This window comes from Arvicola amphibius, chromosome 5 (assembly GCF_903992535.2).
Source record: "Arvicola amphibius chromosome 5, mArvAmp1.2, whole genome shotgun sequence".
Classification (NCBI taxonomy): Eukaryota; Metazoa; Chordata; class Mammalia; order Rodentia; family Cricetidae; genus Arvicola; species Arvicola amphibius.
The window spans coordinates 134732074-134750648 of record NC_052051.1 but is presented as its reverse complement, the minus strand read 5'-3'; the positions used below and the strand labels follow the sequence as shown (position 1 = coordinate 134750648).

Below are 18575 nucleotides of genomic sequence, written 5' to 3'. Positions count from 1 at the left end.
TATGAGGCAAGGAATCTCCAAGAACGCTACTGAGTTTATTTTTCTGTATGCCATCACTTCAGAGTGGTTTGCTTCCTCAGTGAGACCTTGAAAAAAACTAAAATTTCCTCTCTCTCTCTCTTAAAAAATGGGTTCTTTTCTCATATAAAATATCCTGAGTATAGTTTTCTATCCCTTTACTCCTCCCAGTTCTTTCCCACCTCCTTGCTTTCTGAATAAAAACCCAGAGACAGAAATTGGGATTTAACCTGAGGTCAGAAAAGCAAAACAGCCAGCCACTGATTTTTACCTCTACCTCAGTCTGAAATGGCGATCCTGCCTCCAGGAATCTCAGAATGAGACTGTAAGTGAGAGCTGTCTCTTCCTGTTTTATATTTCTCTCTAGTGCTGGAATTAAAGACATGCTCCACCACCGCCTGGTTTCTATGGCAAACTAGTGTGGCTACTGGGATTAAAGGTGTGTGTCACCACTGCCTGGTCTTTAAGGCTGACCAGTGGGGCTGTTTCACTCTCTGATCTTCAGGCAAGCTTTATTTATTAAAATCCAAATGAAATATCAGTACAGTTATAATTGATTTCAGAGCTAATATAAACATATAAGTTAATACATATCATATTTATCTTTCTGGGTCTGGATTACTTTACTCAGGAGAGTTTTGTCTAGTTTCATCCATTTACTTGCAAATTTTCTCACCAGTAGTTTTGATCATAGGTATGGGCAGAGCTGGATGCTAATCTTGATTCCTTCACTTAGTCATTTTATTTGACTTAAATTTTCTTAATTTCTCTAAATCTCAATCTTCTAATATTCAAGGATGAATAAGAATTCTTATGGAAATGAAAGGGGATTATCCTGTATGCCAGGCACATTCATTTGACTCTTACCACCAGTGTCCCAGGAGGCTGACCTCTAGGGAGCATTAAGGGCTGCTTTGTTCTTTGTCCCATTTTGTTTGGCCACAAGGAAGTACAGAAAGTCTCTCTAGGGAAAAGCTACTCTCTAATCCTCCCCTGTAGGCTTTCTATGGCATCTTTTTTGTGTTCTGGGAACTGATCCATATCTTTTCCTTTTCTAAGGTTAGTGGCAGGCTGCTACCAATAGCTTCAGGGTACAGCATCACCTTCTTTCCCTCCCATATCTGGTCAATCAATTCCCTTATTAAACTTTCCTAGCAGAATCCCAATTTCACAGTATTTTCTATTTTCCCTTCTGGAATACTGGGTTTGTTTGTTAACACAGCAGGGCTTTACATATAATCCAGCCCAGCCCAGTTGTATTTATCAGTAAAAAAGAATTTGAAGCATGTAATCAACCTTATATATACACAACTGGTCCATTGAATAAGCCTAGGGCTTGAACTATGAATTAACAAATCTAACACTGTTTAAATAAAATAGTTTAATATCGTGAGCTTAAATGGCATTTGATGGAGAAAGTTCTATTCTACGACAAAAACTTCATCCGTCCCATGATTTCTCTCTTACTCTCTTTTTGCCAAAAGATTTTAAACCACATTTATCTATTTATTTACTTACTAATTTATAATTAATGTGTATGAACAGAAACGAACTATTTAGTTCATGATAACCCAGATTACCATTTTAATTTTAACAATTGTGATATAATCGCTTTTTCAAAATTTCTTTTGATATTAAATTTGAAGTCATATTGTCTCTGATAAATTTCATTAGCTAACTTTGCCTTTGAATTTATATACTGAAAGCTTTGAAACATAGGGAATTAACTATTAACACTCTATAATGGTGTGTGTGTGTGTGTGTGTGTGTGTGTGTGTGTGTGTATGTATGTGCACAAGCACGTGTGTGGTGTTAATTGCATCTACTGGACAAACCATTGCCATGGCCAGATTTCCCACTTTATCAGTATACAATAACAATTCTAAATGATTCAGTAGCATCCTATGCATATGCCTTCAGTCTTTTTTTTTTTTTAATGTTCTGAGTTTTAAACTTGATTCATTCAAAACTTTGTCCTGATGAAGAATTTAATTCAGAGTAATCTTTTTGCCACTCACTGTACCATGCCTGAAGAAATGGAAAGGAGTAGTTATTAGATCTCCAAAGACATCGACTTATAGCGGTTTTATCTCTTGCCTTAAAATGGGAATTTGGAGTTGCCTATTAGAATTTAGATATATTATATTACATGATCCACATTTCAGTATTAGGAAACAACACAGAAGCCTGGAGGGCAACTGCACCACGATTCTTAGAGTTCATCCTCTTGATGACAGGCCCTGGAGATAGGTGGAGAATGGCAAGACAAGCAGCCCTCCCCACCCACCTCTTCCAGGGAAGAGGAAGCCTGAGGGGGGACTATGTGGAGTCTGTGCCAGCTCTGCAGCTCAGAGAGCATTCTAGTAGACTCTGCCTTCCAACCTGGCAGCCGTTCTACTCCCAGCACATTATTTCACAGTGCCCTGAGTTTGTAGATGGAAGCTTTCCTTCCCTAATTTCTGAGAGGGCTGGCAAGTTTAAGCGGGATTTTCTGCTGCCTGGTAGAAGGTTGCCCGAAGAAGACAGAGCTTTCTGAGTCTCTCCAAATGTGATGGGACACGCTTTGCACAGCCTCAGGAACTTTGAGCTGTGTTGATGAGGTGAGAAGCGAGCCTTACTTTGTTTGCATGCCACCTTACCACGGTGCAGACAATGAAATCCTTGGTGTTTACAAAACCCTATAGCTACTTGAAAAGAAGTCTATTGCTGGCACAGTCATTCAATGGTTAATAGTGAGACTATATTCAGATTGGGTGGGCCAAACTGGGGCAGAGTCAGTCAAATCCTTGTTGCAAAATTGAAACCTACACGTGAAGCAAGAGACAAGTGCTGCCATGATAGGTAGTGTTTAAAAACTTTCACTCCCAATTTTTGCCCAGTGATCTTGTCTACTTCCAATATCCAGGAGGATTACTATATGTTTTTCTTTGGGTTCACCTTCTTGTTATCTTCTCAAGGATCCCGAATTGGGGGTGGGGTGGGACGGGGCCAAGGGCAGATGGGGAGAGAAAAGTGTGAAGGGGAGGATGGGGAGAGCTCGGGGGAATGGGATGCTTGGGATATAGGAAGGGTGGATATGGGAGCAGGGAAGCATATATCTTAATTAAGGGAGCCATCTGAGGGTTGTCAAGAGACTTGACTCTAGAGGGGTTCCCGGGTATCCAGGGAGATGCCCCCAGCTAGTTCCTTGGGCAGCTGAGGAGAGGGAGCCGGAAAAGGCCAGATCCTATAGCCATACTGATGAATTTCTTACATATCACCATAGAACCTTCACCTGACGATGGATGGAGAAAATGACAGAGCCCCACATTGGTGCACCAGACTGAGCTCCCAAGGTCCTGATGAGGAGCAGAAGGAGGGAGAACATGAGAAAGAAAGTCAGGACCGTGAGGGGTGCATTCACCCATGAAGATGGTGGGACAGAACTAACAGGAGATCACCAACTCCAGTTGGAACGGGACTGATGGAACATGCGACCAAACCGGACTCTCTGAATGTGGCCGGAGGTGGAGACTGACTGAGAAGCCAAGGACAATGGCGATGGACTTGGATTCTACGGTGTGGACGGGCTCTGTGTGGGCCTTGTCAGCTTGGTTGCTCACCTACCTGGACCTGGGGGGAGTTGGGAGGACCTTGGACTTAACACAGCGTAGGGAACCCTGATGGCTCCTTGGCCTGGAGAGGGAAGGAGTGAGGGTATGGGTGGAAGGGAGGGGAGGGAAGGGGAAGGAGGAGAGGAAGAGATGGAAATTTTCAATAAAAAAACTTTCACTCCCTCCCTTGCTCTTTCCCTCTCCTCCTTTCTCAATCATTTCCAGAGTAAAAAAGGGAAAATAGAAGGAGGGAGAAGGATGGGGGCTTGATGGTAAACAGAGTCTTCTGACCTGAGCTCAGGAACCCTTGTATTTGTGGACAGCTTTGCCATAGGACCCAGAAACACCTGCTCACCACTGGGTGGCTCCCATAGACTGTCAGGGTCTAGGCTCCCCAAAGTAGAGTTGAAAGCACACTGGGACTGTGGCATTCTGGGGAGATGGTCTCCTTTGGTTGTGGGAAAGGAACCTAAGAGGTGGCTGGAAGGAATCATCTACCTTTTGTCGGCGTGTCTTCACTTTTGGAGTCTCAGAATAGAACAGTACAAAGCCTCCAATGTGAAGCCTTGCTTTGTTTGCTGCGGAAGGAACAGAGCCCTGGAGCTGACTGCTGAAGGGACCAGAGGCAGTCTTCACAGCAAAGTTGGGGTTTGGGATCTCTTTCTTCTTTTTGAAGATCCCTTTCTTGAATTAAAAGTACTTTTCAGATCTGAGACAACCCCAAACCAAAGCAACACTAACTCAAACCCAGAAAGTTTTTCCTTTGACATTTTTTTCCCTTATCTTTTATAAATGCAGGCATGGGAGAGAGAAAATACAGGCATGGGAGGAAAATCACCGAATTGTTCAAATTTGTCACATGTCATTATTTCAAAGACAGGCCCTGCCCTTGGAGACAGTCTCTTGTTTCAATGATCCCTAGAAGAAATTGGAACTTGGTGGGTTGTAAAGCACATATTCACCCCTCCTAGCCTCCCTACTTCTGCCCTCCCACCTCCCTACTTCCATCCCTCCCCACCTCCCCACTTCCACCCTCCCCACCTCCCTACTTCCACCCTCCCCACCTCCCTACATTCCTTCTTGTCTGTTTCTTCCTTCTTCCCTTGCTTCTTGCTATGTAGCCCAGGCTGGTTTCAAACTTGAAATCCCCCCGACTCATCCTTTAGGGCTCTTAGATCATGGGTTTGTGGAGTTTCTTACACCCCTCTTCATGTTCATGTCCCATGGCAGACCACATCCAGCATTTCTGGGATGCCCGGGTATATATGAGAAGATATACCAAGTTCGAGATGCACACCCTGGACAAAGCTGGTAGGCCTGCTTGCCACTCCATGGTTCCTTTCTCTCCCAGTAGGAGGCCAGTGGTGCAGCTAATTGATCAGGTAGTTTTGCAGTGGATGGAATCAAAGTGCCAGGGATGGGGGTGGGTTCTGACAGCAGAGCATCCCAAGCTCTTTGATCTCAGGTTTTGCTTTCTCCCACCCTCTGCCCTCTTCTCATTCTCTTCAGTACTGTGTTCCCCAGGCAACCACCCAGCAGCAGGATAGTCTCTGCAGCTGCTTTCTCATAGTCTGGGCTTATGTTTGGGAAGGGCCTGAACACTACTGTGTCCTAAGACCTGAACTTTATTTTTTCTCACAGTGTACCGCTGAGCCCCTGCCCCCACATGCTAGGGTGATTGATACAGGCCTGACCAGTAACATAATTGACAGTGATTCCTGTTTGGCCATCTGTACTTCTCCATTAGCTAGAGCTTTTGTGGGGACAAGAGGACATGGTCAGCTGTGATGGCTATTTTTGTTTGTCAACTTTACTACATCTGGAATTAACTAAAACTCATGCGGCTGTGTACACCTGTGAGGGATTTATTCTTATTTAAATCAGTGACGTGGGAAGACCCATTTTAATCCGGATATTTTGAGATGGGAATGCACACATTTAATCCAGATCTTTTGAGGTGGGAAGATCCACCTTTAATCGGGACCAGACCCTCTGGTGGCAGCCCATATAAAGGTCATAAAAAGGATGCTTTCACTCTTTGCTTGGGTGTCCTCTCTCTCATTGGTGAGGTCATTTCTTCACCGTCATTACAGCCTACTTCTTTGGAATTCTGGCATATACTGAAGACCAGCTGAGACATCCAGCATCATGGGTTGAATAACTGCTAGTTTCTTGGACCTTCCTTTGGTAGGGAGCCATTTTTTGGGCTATCTGGATCACAGCCTAATAGCCGTTCAAATAAATCCCTGTACTACTTGGTTTTGTACGTCAGCTTGATGCAAGCTAGAGACATCAGAGAGGAAGGAGACTCAGTAGAGGAAATACCTCCATGAGATTCAGCTGTACGGCATTTTCTAAACTAGTGATCAATGGGGAAGGGCCTAGCCCATTGTAGGTGGTACCATCCCTGGGCTGCTGGTACTGGATTCTGTAAGAAAGCAGGCTGAGCGAGCCAGGGGAAGCAAGTCAGTAAGCAGCTCTCCTTCATGGCCTCTGTGTCAGCTCCTGCCTCCAGGTTTGAGCATTGCTTGGGTTCTTGTCCTGACTTCCTCCAACGTTGAACTATGATCTGGAAGTGTAAGGCAAATAAACCTTTTCCAACTTGCTCTTTGGTTATAGTGTTTCATCATAGCAATAGGAACCCTAACAGACAAATTAGCACCAGGAGTGGGGCTTGCGATGACAGACCTGACCATGTTTTGGAGAGGACTGTGGAAGGACTTTGGAACTTTGGACTAGAAGATCTATTGAGAGTTAAGAGCTCTATGGAATGTTCTATGGGAGCTTGGAAAATAATGTCGAGAGCAGCACAGAGAGGATGGACAACTGACTTGCAAAGTTTCAGAGGGAAGTTTAAAGAGTCTACCAGGGCCATTTGTTATTTTGAATTAAGATTCTGTGGTTCTGCTTGGCTGGGGCTGAAGAATCAACTGTGATGAACAAGATACCAGAACTACTAAACCAAAACCCGGCTTTGCTGGAATACTTGATGCTGCTCAGCTGGAGCTATGCAATTAGCAGTGATTAAGAAGAGACCAGCATCAGTGAGGTGAAATCTGGGAAGTGTTTCCTGGGAGCCCAGAGAATCTGTGACCAAGGTTGTGCCTCTTGCTGGCAGCTGGACTTGGTAGTGTGTAAGAGTCACCCAGGTGTTACTGGTTTTGAAGGCATGAAATGGTTTTGGAGAGAAGCTGAGACCTGACACTGTGAGAGACCAGGAGAGGCCATTGGTGAAGGCTCAGTCTTAGTAGCATTTGAAGGCCCAGGACTGAAGGGGTCATACAAAGAAGTTGAGGATTGGCACCATGAAGAGAACTATGAGAGACTATTGAGGAAAGTGCAGCCCAGTTGCAGCAGAAAACCCCAGCATTTTGGAGATGCCAGTACGATCTTGGGGTGACCACCAAGAACAGCAGCAACAGTGGGCGAAGCTAGCCAGAGCCTAGAAGTCATGCTGTGTGCGCTGCAGAGGGCAGAGCTGGAGAAGAGACTCAAGCCCTTTGGAGGAGTCTAGAAAAATGTGAGTGAATCCCAGATAACCAGACATTGAGTTATTTATGCTGTTGCAGTTTGTTTTTGCTCAGTCCAGATTGTGACAGAGCCCTGGTTCTTCCCTCTTGAAGGTATTTAATTTTGGTTTTTAAAGGATCCCACAGATGAAAGATTTGAACTTTTAAAGAGATTGGCTATTTTAAAGAGAATGAACTTTTAATGTGTTTGAATTTATAAAGACTGGAATTTTTTAAATTATTTTTTATTTTAATTTGAGGTCTTGGAGATGAATGAGAAAGGAAGGGTTGTGCCTTAATAGTGATGTGTTTGTGTGTTGTGTTGACAGGCAGTCAGCTGTACTGGCTGGTTTTGTGTATCAACTTGGCACTAGCTGGAGTCATCAGAGAGGGAAGAGTCTCAGTTGAGAAAATGCCTCCAAGAGATCCAACTGTAAGGCATTTTCCAACTAGTGATCAATGAGGGAGAGCCCAGCCTATTGCAGCTGGTGCCATCTCTGGGCTGTTGGTCTTGAGTTCTATAAGAAAAACAGGTTGAGCAAGCCATGAGGAGCAAGCCAGTAAGCAGCTTCCTTCCATGGCCTCTGCATCAGCTCCTGTCTCCAGGATTCTGTCCTGTTTGAGTTCCTGTCCTGACTTCCTTCACTGATGACCAGTGCTGTAGAAATGGAAGTCAATTTAGCCCTTTTCTCTCGAACTTGCTTTTTGGTAAAGGTGTTTGGCACAGCAATAGAAACCCTAACAAAGATAATCCCATTAATTCATCTTTTTTTTTTCTCTTAAATCATGTCTGTTCTTCTAGAGAACTCTTAATACCTCAGCTAAGGGTCGGACACTGGCAATTCTGTTGTCATTGCCTGGTTATTAGAGTACATTCCTGTCTACCAGAAGATTTTGGTCTGTGTTTAGCTTTAGTTTCTCTGTTTAATTCACATTACACTTAATGGAATTGCATTTTGGAAAAAGTGCTTTGCTGTAGGGGAAGAAAATGCATTCACTCGATACATACTGAACAGCATACTAGTTATTTATGTTATTACCCATAACCATGTAGCTATGAGTTTATGTTATTACCCGTAACAACGCAGCTCTGAGGATATTAATACAAAAAACTCAGGTACAGTCAGAGGAGTTCAGGAGGTCGTTTGGATATTTCCCTGATGGAGGGCTCCCATTGGCTAATAAAAAAACTGCCTGGCCCATTTGATTGGCCAGCCTTTAGGTGGGCGGAGTAGACAGAACAGGAAGAAGGAAGTGAGGTAGATGGCTCAGTAAGATGCTACGCCTCTCCTAAGTTAGACAGACCGCCGTGCCTCTCCTCAGAGAGATGCCAGATGCAATGAAGCTCCAGCCCAAGATGGATGTACGCTAGAAACTTCCCGGTAAGGCACCACTTTGTGGTGCTACACAGATTATTAGATATGGGTTAATCAAGATAAGAGGCAGAAAATAATGGGCCAGGCAGTATTTAAAAGAATACAGTTTCTGTGTAATTATTTTGGGTAAAGCTAGCCGGCAGCCAGGAGCAGAGCAGGGCGGCGGGAAGCCGCCTGAAGCTCCACACTACATTTCCCATTTTGATGGTATCTATTGAGTGTCAGGCATGGACCATAAGAAGTTTACAGCCAGTATTCATTTAATATGCACCCTAATGCTGCCAGGGGGATATTGTTATAATCTCTGAAAAATTATCAAGGGATGCAGATCTAAGATGAGCAGGAGACAGACTTTGAAGCCAAATTTTTGTGATTGTAAACAAGCCTATTGTTTTAGCTCTGCTTTCCTACATAAATGCTCATTATTCGAATAGATTTCTGAATCATTAGAAGGACAAGGATTATGGTTTCTGCGCTGCACAGACTTGATGGTAGCAGTTAGAGTATAGAGTTTTTTCACATTCCCTTCAACTTTTCTGTCCTTGGTGGGAAGGGTGATAGAGAATTCAGAATACTGGTAGGCACACAAGGTGCTTTGGCTTGGGAAATTGTTATGAAAACTGGAAATTCTGTAGAGGAAAGTGGGAACCTTCGTAGTTCATATTTTGCCTAAATCTGTGGTTGCTGCTGCTCTTAGAGTAGTGCTGATCAGCAAATCCCCAGCACATGTTCGTTCCTTGTTTGGTACTTCCTTTGTCTCTGATCCTATTGCCGGCTTCTCTCTCTGATGCTTACACACACCTTAGCAAGAGACCTGGTCACGGGAAGATTAACAAAAGATTTGGTTAGAAAAATATTTATGAAAACTTTGCTTCATAAAGTTTGAGAAGTTCAGGTTAGCAACACACATACTTTGTTCCTTGTTTTTATGCTATTGCAGCATGCTCAGCTGTATTATATTTGGGGGAGATAACGTGAGTAGGGACACTGTTTCCGCTTGAAGAAAGATGGCTACAAATCTTATATAACCAGGTTAACTTGAAATCACTTGGGAGACAAAACTTCAAAGGTGGCAGGGGGAGTAAGTTGGTGCTTACTGGGGAGAACAAGCATGCTTGAGCTTGAGGGGTTTTGGTTAGTCCTGAGGATACAACTGGGACACTTGAAGATGAATGTGTGGACCCAGGAAAATATTTGAGAGGCCAGGATGAGGAACTTGAGTTGGAAAGCAGTGGCTCCAGAGTGAAGTGACACAGGTCGTGTTGACTTCTAAAAAGTAAGATAATGATAGGTTAGGTTGCGGGCCGCTTATATGCTTATTTATTATATTCCCTTGCAAGCATTGTGCCTGTGGGAGAAATGCCAGAAAGAAATGTCCTACTTGGGGGCTCATGCAGTGATAATGGTAGTGCTCTCATTTCCTTGAATAAACGACTATTTCTTCCTAGACTTACTCAGCTATATTTTTGTGTAGTTTGAATTGGGTGTGCATGGGGCAAATACATTTTTGTTTTTTTATTTTTTTTCATGTTTTTGTTATCTTTGTCTTAATTCCTACTTATTCTGGTCCTTTTCAGTGTTTTATAACATCTTGTGCCGATTCAAAGTATTCTGATTACTTTCAGTTTTTGGAAAAAATTTAATCCATGCCAATTTATGACTTATGAAAACTTTAACCTTGTTCTTTGTGATTCTTCCCTGGACCCAGATTCTACACAATGAGGCTATCAGTACTCTTGAAATGTTTCTGTTTCCTCCCTTTTCTCTTCCTTCTCCTTCTCCATGCAGATTTTTTTTCTTGAATAAGAGTCAGGAAGGAAAGAGGAAGGCAACTTGACAACAATGCTTTCTCACAGGCGGTGTTACTCTGGCCCCCTTGAGATAGCTAGAAGGAAGGAAATGGTACACTGGGAAATGCACAAAACCCAACACTTTGAAAAATGTGTGTGTGGCTATTACAGTCCTAGCACTATTAAAAGCTAAAGGATGGTGATATAGTTCAGTGGTCCAATGCTTGTCTAGCATGTGTGAAGACGTAGGTTCAATACTCAGTACCATAAAAACAAAACCCAAACTGTATTATTATTTCTTGTAGTTTCCCTTCTGCCACTGTGGCAAACATCACAACCAAAACAACCCAGGGCAGGAAAGGCTTTATTTCAGCTTATAGGTTATAGTCTCTCCTTGAGGGAAGTCAGGGCTGGAACTCAAGCAGGAATTTAAAACAGAAACCATGGAAAAGGCTGTGTGCTGGCTTACAGGCTCATGTGCACATTCTAATACAGTCTATAACTACCTGTCCAGGGAATGGTCCCAGTCACACTGAACTGGGCTCTCCTACATCAATTAACAAGCAGGATAATCCTCCACTGTTATATACCCACAGGCCAATCTAGTCCTAGAAATCCCTCAACCCAAACTCCTTTCTTGGATGACTCTAGGCTGTGCAGATAAAGAGAACTAGGTTGTCACTTTATAATATATTTATTTGAATTTTTTCCATAAGAAGATTTCACTGATTTAAAAAAGTAATAAAACCCACAATACATTTTACCATAAACATAAACAATGGGCTATTATCTCTCAGAATGTTCCAAATTCATGGGTATAGCCAGCTTCCATTTGCAATATTTGCAAGTAGGTTTGGAAAGCATGATATTACTAAGTAAGACTTTATTTTGTAAACTATATGGGCTGCAGATTTTTGACATGTGATATAGACAGTCAATATAATTATAAGTGGAGATTTGATCTGTTGTATGTGCGGTTTCCCTGGTTGCTTTCAAGGTGCTAATTCGGTGTCACTGAAGACAGAGCTGGTGCAGCAGTCGACCTAATACTCTTTGTGTCAATATTAATACTTAAAGATCTGCTGTGGTTTAAATCTAAAAATATTCCAGGAAGGCCCAAGGGATAATGGTTGCCAGTTCATGGCCTTATGATTAGATCATAAGGGTTTTAACTTGATCATTCAATCATGAGTTCGTAGTTGAATGGACTATTAGAAAGTGGTACCTGGATGGAGAAAGTAGAAATCAAGAGAAGAGCAGTCCTAAAACTACCACCCTCATCTAGAAACACTAAGCCGACAGACCCAAAGCAAGGGGCGCCCATCCCAGGTGTTGCTCAGATGTTTGCTTACTTTTCTTCCTCAAAGTTTTCTCTACAAACTTTAAAAACTGATCTCAAGGTTCATGGCATGTTATTTGCCATTGCATCTACTTTCTTCTTGGGAGTAATCATACTGTTGAGGGTCAAAATTGGTATCTTCAATTAACGACCTCAACATGCTGGTGGCTCACAGCATCCTTTCCTCCAGCCAAGCTCAGGTTTGACTTGTGGCAAATATTTACAAAGTAGCAGCTGTTTGGGAAATGATGATATCGATTTTTATTCTAATCATTACAAGGAGTTAATAAAGAGTAATTTATGTGAATGAATAACAGCTTAGAAGGTGTGGATTTAAAGACTACAAACAGGGTTTGACAGATGAACTGACTGTCCAAAATGATTGCATTAGATTGATTACTAGGGAGATTCTGTTGTCTGTCTTAGGTGTTATATATGCCTGTTATAATTATTTAAGTTATTTCAATGAGATTAATTTCAAAATCAAAGAATACTAATAACTGGGCATTTCACTATCATTATTATGGGGGAAGGAAATGGGACATCAGAAGATGGCAAATTTCTCTTGTTGGCTGGATTAGGTCATGTGCTTACATGTTCTAACACACTGAGAAAGGGGGAGGCTACTGGCTGAAACTCACTTTGTAGACTAGGCTGGCCTTTAACCCCCAGAGATCTGCCAGCCTCTGCTTCCCAAGCCTATATATTATTTAAATAACAGTGTCTTGTGGGCGTAATAAATAAACCTTGATATCTCAACAACTCATGTTATGGACTCTAACAGGTAATGTGGCTTCCTTTTTCAATTTAAGCTTACTCTCTTGTCTATAATTAAAATTACATTCTAATTATTGTATATTGTATAATTGTCTAAAATTATAATTCAAATTTGACTATAATTAGAATTTTAATAATTTGCATTTTTTCATTTATATTAATTATTTTTAGGTGACCACAAAACTACTGCTTCATGAAGGCACACACACATTTTTTTTTTGGCCAGGTAGAACTTTCTCTCTCTCTGAAATATCCCTGTGCTCATGAGTGGAGTCAGGTTCTACCCTTGGCACCTGTCAGGCAGGAACAAGTCAGGACCCTCAGATCTTTGTTCCTCTACATCCAAAGAACAAGGGGAGAACTGATGTATAACTTTGATAAAAGCAATTATGGCTGTTGCTCCCACTTCTATCTTCTGGCATCTGGAAAAACCAAGACAAGATAGTAAGTCTGAGTTGATAGAGGAAGCCATGTCACTTTTTGGAGCCCATGACATGAGTTGTTGAGGTATCAAGATTGATTTGTCACTCTAGCTCGAGATACTGTTATTTGAATAATATGCAGCCTGGCTATTACATTGCCGGGGGAAATGGAATTTCCCATTGGGAAGTAAGTTATCTTTTGACACTTGATTTATTTTATTTTTTACCTTTTCACTCTTGATTGAACTTAAAACCTTATTCCTGGCACCATATTTCAGGGAGATAAACAAGGCAATGGAGGTAGACGGCTATCTTATCAAAATGATTTTTTTCAATATGAATCCAATTTTGTTTTAAAAACATATACGTATGCAAATATAAAGTCTACAATTTGGGAAGAAATATAAGATATTATTCATTACAGTTTTATTACTTCAACAGATGGTAACAGCACTTGCAAGGTATTTTTTATTAAAATGTTATAAAATTCCATTTAACACATTAGTATTATAATAAAAAATAAATACCAAATATCACAAGAAAAAAATTTAAAAGATAAATTATTCCCCAAAGAGGATGTGTAATTGGGAAGAAGGCACATAAAAAGTGTTTAAAATCATTAGACATTTGGGAAATGCAAATACAAAACACGAAATTACATTGCTATAAAACTGTTGGCACATCTAAAATAAGACTGACAATACTGAGTATTAACTTTGCAGAAGAAATGAAGTTTCCATGCATTATTATTTGGAATATAAAATGTGGTGGCTTCTCTGGAAAACTGTCAGATTTTGTAAACAATAAGGTTCACTGGCAAACTCACCATATGACTTAGTATTTCCCCTTCTGTATATTACTCCAGACCTGGACACAAATGTTTATGGTGACTCCATTTGAAATGTCCCCACCTGAGTGTTGCTCCACGGATATCAACAGGTGTGCAGATAGACCTTGTCATTGTCACAGTGAGATTCTTCTCAGCAGCACACAAGAATGACATCGTGATAGCCGGAGTAACACGGAGCAATCGGCCAGTCTCAGAAACTGATCATACTGTGTGATTCCACTTATACGGTAGTTATGGAAGGACAGATAGTAGTGGCAAGAGGGGGAGGGGTTAGGGTCGGGAGGGTGGGACTGCTAAGGGATAGCATGATGGGATGCTTTCAAGCAGTGAAACTATCCAGGAGATTTTAGTGGTGGCTATACAAACCTACATCCAAGTAAAAATATTTGCATTTAGATATCAAAAGTGTTACTTTCATTATATGCTTTTTAAAAACTAAACAAGCCAAGGAATAAAATAAACAATGCCCATTCTTAGAGTTCCATTGTTTTTCCCCCACACCTACTTTCAAGTCCAGTCTAGATCTCTCTGAGTCCACCTTCTTCTTCTGAAAGGCTGTTACTGAGTGTACCATTTATCACTGGGTTTTTATCAGCAACAGAACTCACTTCCCAGATCAATAATTGCACATAGGATAACAGTGTGTGCTGTCTGCATCATTTGTCACAGGCGCTTATCGGTAAGTGCTTTGCCTTGTTGCTTCTCTTTCAGGTGATCATGTCTGGTTTCTCTAAGAAGACTAGGAGCCGCATTTATTGTTATGTGCAGCACCATTTCTATCCGTATGACTGACTGTTTCATTTTTTTTTATTCAAAACTTCTGTTTTAGACAAAGCCACAAAACTTGTACATTTACAAAAGGTATTCAGAATTCCATTAAAAAGAGATGTGGTGAAACACACTTGTAATCCCATTTAGGAGGTTGAAGCAGAATGATTGCAAGTTTGTGGACGGCCTAGCCTACACAGTGAGAGTCTTTTTAAAAAAAAAACAACAAGGGCCTACCAGGACTTACCACAATGGTGGGTTACAATGTGCCTCCACGTGGAATGGTAAGTGAGAAGAGTCAGAATCATAAACAATGGGTTGGCTACTCCAAAGAGAGTAATATAGAAGAGCCGAGAAACCCAAAGCGTGTTCCAGGGCAGCTGAGGCAGGACACTTATACAAAATGCAAGCAAAGGCCCCATGGAAACAGGCAGATGGTACTGATTCCACGGCCAGCCCACAGTTCTTGCAAACCACAAATCCAACTGCAGTTCCAGTGAGATAATATCCCTTCTACCTCAACAGGTTGGCAGCTGAAGGAGGTCCATTCTGTTACTCTCCACGCCTCAGAGGAAAATGGCAGGGTGCCATCTTGATGAAGACTCTATTGTTGAAACTGAGATGCCCCAGGGATCTGATAATAATGGTGGAGAGGGGGCTTGAGCTGGCCATCTACTGTAATTCGTGACTACCCTAATTGCCACCAGAGATACTCTGTAGAGTAACTGATGGAAGTAGAGGCAGAGGTCCACAGACAAGCACTGTGCTGAGCTCTGAGAGTCTTGAGGACTAAAGGGAGGAAGAATTATACCAACCAGGGTGGTTATGATGGGGGAACCCACAGAGACAACTGACCTGATCTCCTGGGGGCTCCTGGACGTTGAACTAACAGTCAAGGAGCCTGAATGGGACTAACCTATACCTTCTATATGTGTGTGATTGTCATGTAGCTCAGTCTCTTTGTAAGGCTTCTAACAGTAAGAGCAGAATTTCTCCCTGGTGCTTACCTGACTTTTGGTAACCTGTTCCCCATGCTGGATTACCTGGTCCTGCCAGGTAAGGGGAGCAGCTCAGTCCTGCCTCAACTTGATGTGCCCTACTTTGCTCAAGATCATGGGAGGGCTGCCCCTTTCTGAATGGATTTGGAGAAGTGGGTGGGGAGGGGGTAATTGGGAAAGGAGAGAGGGCGGGAGGGGAGGAGGGAGGGGAAACTGGTTGGTATATAAAATAAATGAAAGAAACTTTATTTAAATAAAAAAGGAACAATCTCAAGTCTGGAAGTTTGAAATAAATCTTTCCCAGCCCTTAGGTGGGAAAAAGTTGTAGGAGGCAGTTGTGAAGGCCAGATGTTGACAGGCCAAGAGGTTCTGACTGAAGGAGCCTTTGTGAAAACAGTAAACTGTGCAGTGGAAACTAACCCTGCCCCTGGGACTAAGAGTAGACCTCATCACCTGAGATTGGAGATTCCAATAGCCATGAGCCCATGGTCACTGGTGGATCAATCTCTGGAGCCAACTGTCTATCACCAAGTTCATTGGCCTTGGCACTGAAAGCTGTGCATTCCATGGCCTATGAGGCCTTTGCAGTCTCAGCCCTTAGCAGGTTGTACAATGCTTGCTCAGTAGGTTCAGAAAGTTTGAAGACAGGTCTACCTGGACAGTTCTTACTATTACGTTTTCTGTCTCCATTCCCAGTTCACATGGGAGACTACCAAGGCTACACGTTGGTCACTGCAGGGTGTAGAGACCTGCAGCCTGAGTGCACCGGGAATCTGCCTGGCTCACGGATGTAAGGGACATAAGGAAGGATGCTACTGAAGTGAAGACAACTCTCCTGTACAGGAGCTGCACCTCCCTCACCCCAGGAAGACAGGAGTTTAATTTTTAATTTTGCACAATATTTTTATATAATAATTTGTCATTTTATTCTTCTACCTAATAACTTTCTTCTCCATTCTTCCTTTTTCTTCTTCTTAAAGACTTTTTTATATGTATGTATGTGTGTATTTAGTGTGTGTGTGTGTGTGTGTGTGTGTGTGTGTGTGTGTAGAGGCCAAAGGATAAGTCCTGGGAGTCAGTTCTCTTTCCAGGTGGATTCTGAGGCTCAAATTCAGTTATCAGGATTGGTGGCAAGAGTCCCTACCCACTGAGCCATCTTGATGACCTGCTTTTCTTTCCTTTACCTCTGCTTGTATATTTACCTCCTTCCTTGCCAACCACCTTCACTTATTTAGTTCATTTATTTTTTTTCTATATTTACTCTAAATAATTTTGAACTTCAGAGCACATGTTACATTATTTTACCATTTACTGTTCAATGGCTACTGGAAGTTACTGGTAGGCTTTAATAAATAAATAATTTCTAGTGTATTGCTACATAGTGTTTGATTTAGAGTTATTTATGTAATTAAAGCAGCTCATTTTCTATTCTCGGACTCTAAGGGTTGAGTTTTCAAGAGCATAATGCTCACTAAGAAGATCCTCAAACAGAACAGGAGCAGATATACAAACCAACAGGTTCGCAAGTCCCAATAGACAAAGATTATAAAACAGCAAGGGAACACACCTCCCCTAAGTCTTGAAGTCTTCAATTGCTGCATTCAAAGGTACTGAAATGGGCAAAATGACAAATAAAGAACGCAAGAGCTTACTTGTAGTAATTGTAAGTGAAGGAAGGCAATAAATTCAGAATGTGGAGAAGAAAGTCAGCAACACAGATGGGAAGCTAGTACTTTCCTCTTGCTGTATACAGTACACTGACACAGGAACTTAATGGAGGAAGGGTTTATTTTTGCCCTTAGTTTAAGAAACAATCCATCTTCGTGGATCAGTCAAGGCACCAGGATTTTGAAGCAGCTGATCCCATTGATCAGAAAGCACTGAGTAAATGCGTTCGACTGGCCTCCTTTTTGGTCAGCCCAGGACTCCAACCTGGGGACTGGGCTCACCCACAGTTAAGATGGATCTTCCCACATCAATTAATGCAATCATGAAAAACCCTCCGAGGGATTCCCAGAAGCCCATTTCCCAAGTTGACACATAATATTAAGTAGAAAGATGGGTGAGAAAGTCAATAACATGAATGAAACGTATCAGCAATGTAGATGAGAAAGTCATCATGGAAACTGGGAATTTTGAAAATTTACTCAATGAAATTATACAAGGAAAATTCCCAAACCCGTGGAAAGAAATGGACACAAACATAGACACATTAGGTCAAATAGACATGACCTGAGAGCTGCTCAAAATCACATTATTGAGAACATGCCTGCAGTACAAATCCAAGAAGCAATATGTTAAAATCTAACATGCTGTGGTGCTTTGCATGAGAAATGTCTCCCTTAGTCTTGGACATATGAACTCTTGGTCCTCAGTTGGTGCTATTTGTGGGGATTTGGATGTTGCAACCTTGCTGGAGAAGGAAGTCACTGAGGTCAGGCTTAGAAATTAAAAAGCCTTGTCTGCTTCCATTCTATTCTCTCTTAGCTTCTGCTTGTTGTTTAGGAGGTGAGCTCTCAGCTTCCTAGAACTTCCTTTGTGCTTGCTGCCTGCTGTTATGCTGTCCCCACTATCACAAACTCTACCCCTCCATACCTGTGAGTCAAAATAATGTTTGTTCTTCTGTAAGTTGCCCTGGTCATGGTATTCTATACAAGAACAGAAAGATAACTAATAAAATACCAATTCAGTTACAAAGGCAACCATATTTTAATAATACCAATCCTTTTATTAGAAACCCTGTGTACCAGAGAATAATGGAAAATATTTTCTAAACCCAGGAAGTAAATAATTGCTAATTGTGAGTACTGCATTCAGCAAAGCTATGTTTCACATTGACAGAATATTTCAAGATAAATACTAATGAAAACAATTCATAGCAATCATGCTGTTCCTAAGCACAGAAGAATAAATACCACCTTAATTATGGAAGGGATTTTACGAAAAGAGTAAGCAACAAAAGAAGATCCAAGAAAAAAAAAAACAATCCTGTTCAACAGTGAACTAGCAAATCACTAATACAAACAGGGGAGAAAGAAAAGGACAATGAACAACCAGGGAAACAATCAACAAAGTTAGAAGAATCACGAGACTTTTCTCAGCAGTAGGCATAAATATAATCTGTTTTAATTCTCT

The 18575-nt window shown here is 41.7% G+C and overlaps 1 long non-coding RNA gene across 2 annotated transcripts in view; it reads left to right on the top strand.

Annotated features, from left to right (window-relative positions):
• The window catches only part of LOC119815076, a 29150-nt gene extending 25807 nt beyond the window's left edge, over window positions 1–3343 (top strand). For both annotated transcript variants that reach the window (XR_005285499.1, XR_005285498.1), the window contains exon 4: window positions 3284–3343. This is a non-coding gene — a long non-coding RNA (uncharacterized LOC119815076). The remainder of the gene's footprint in view (window positions 1–3283) is intronic.
• The last annotated feature ends 15232 nt before the right edge of the window (window positions 3344–18575 follow it).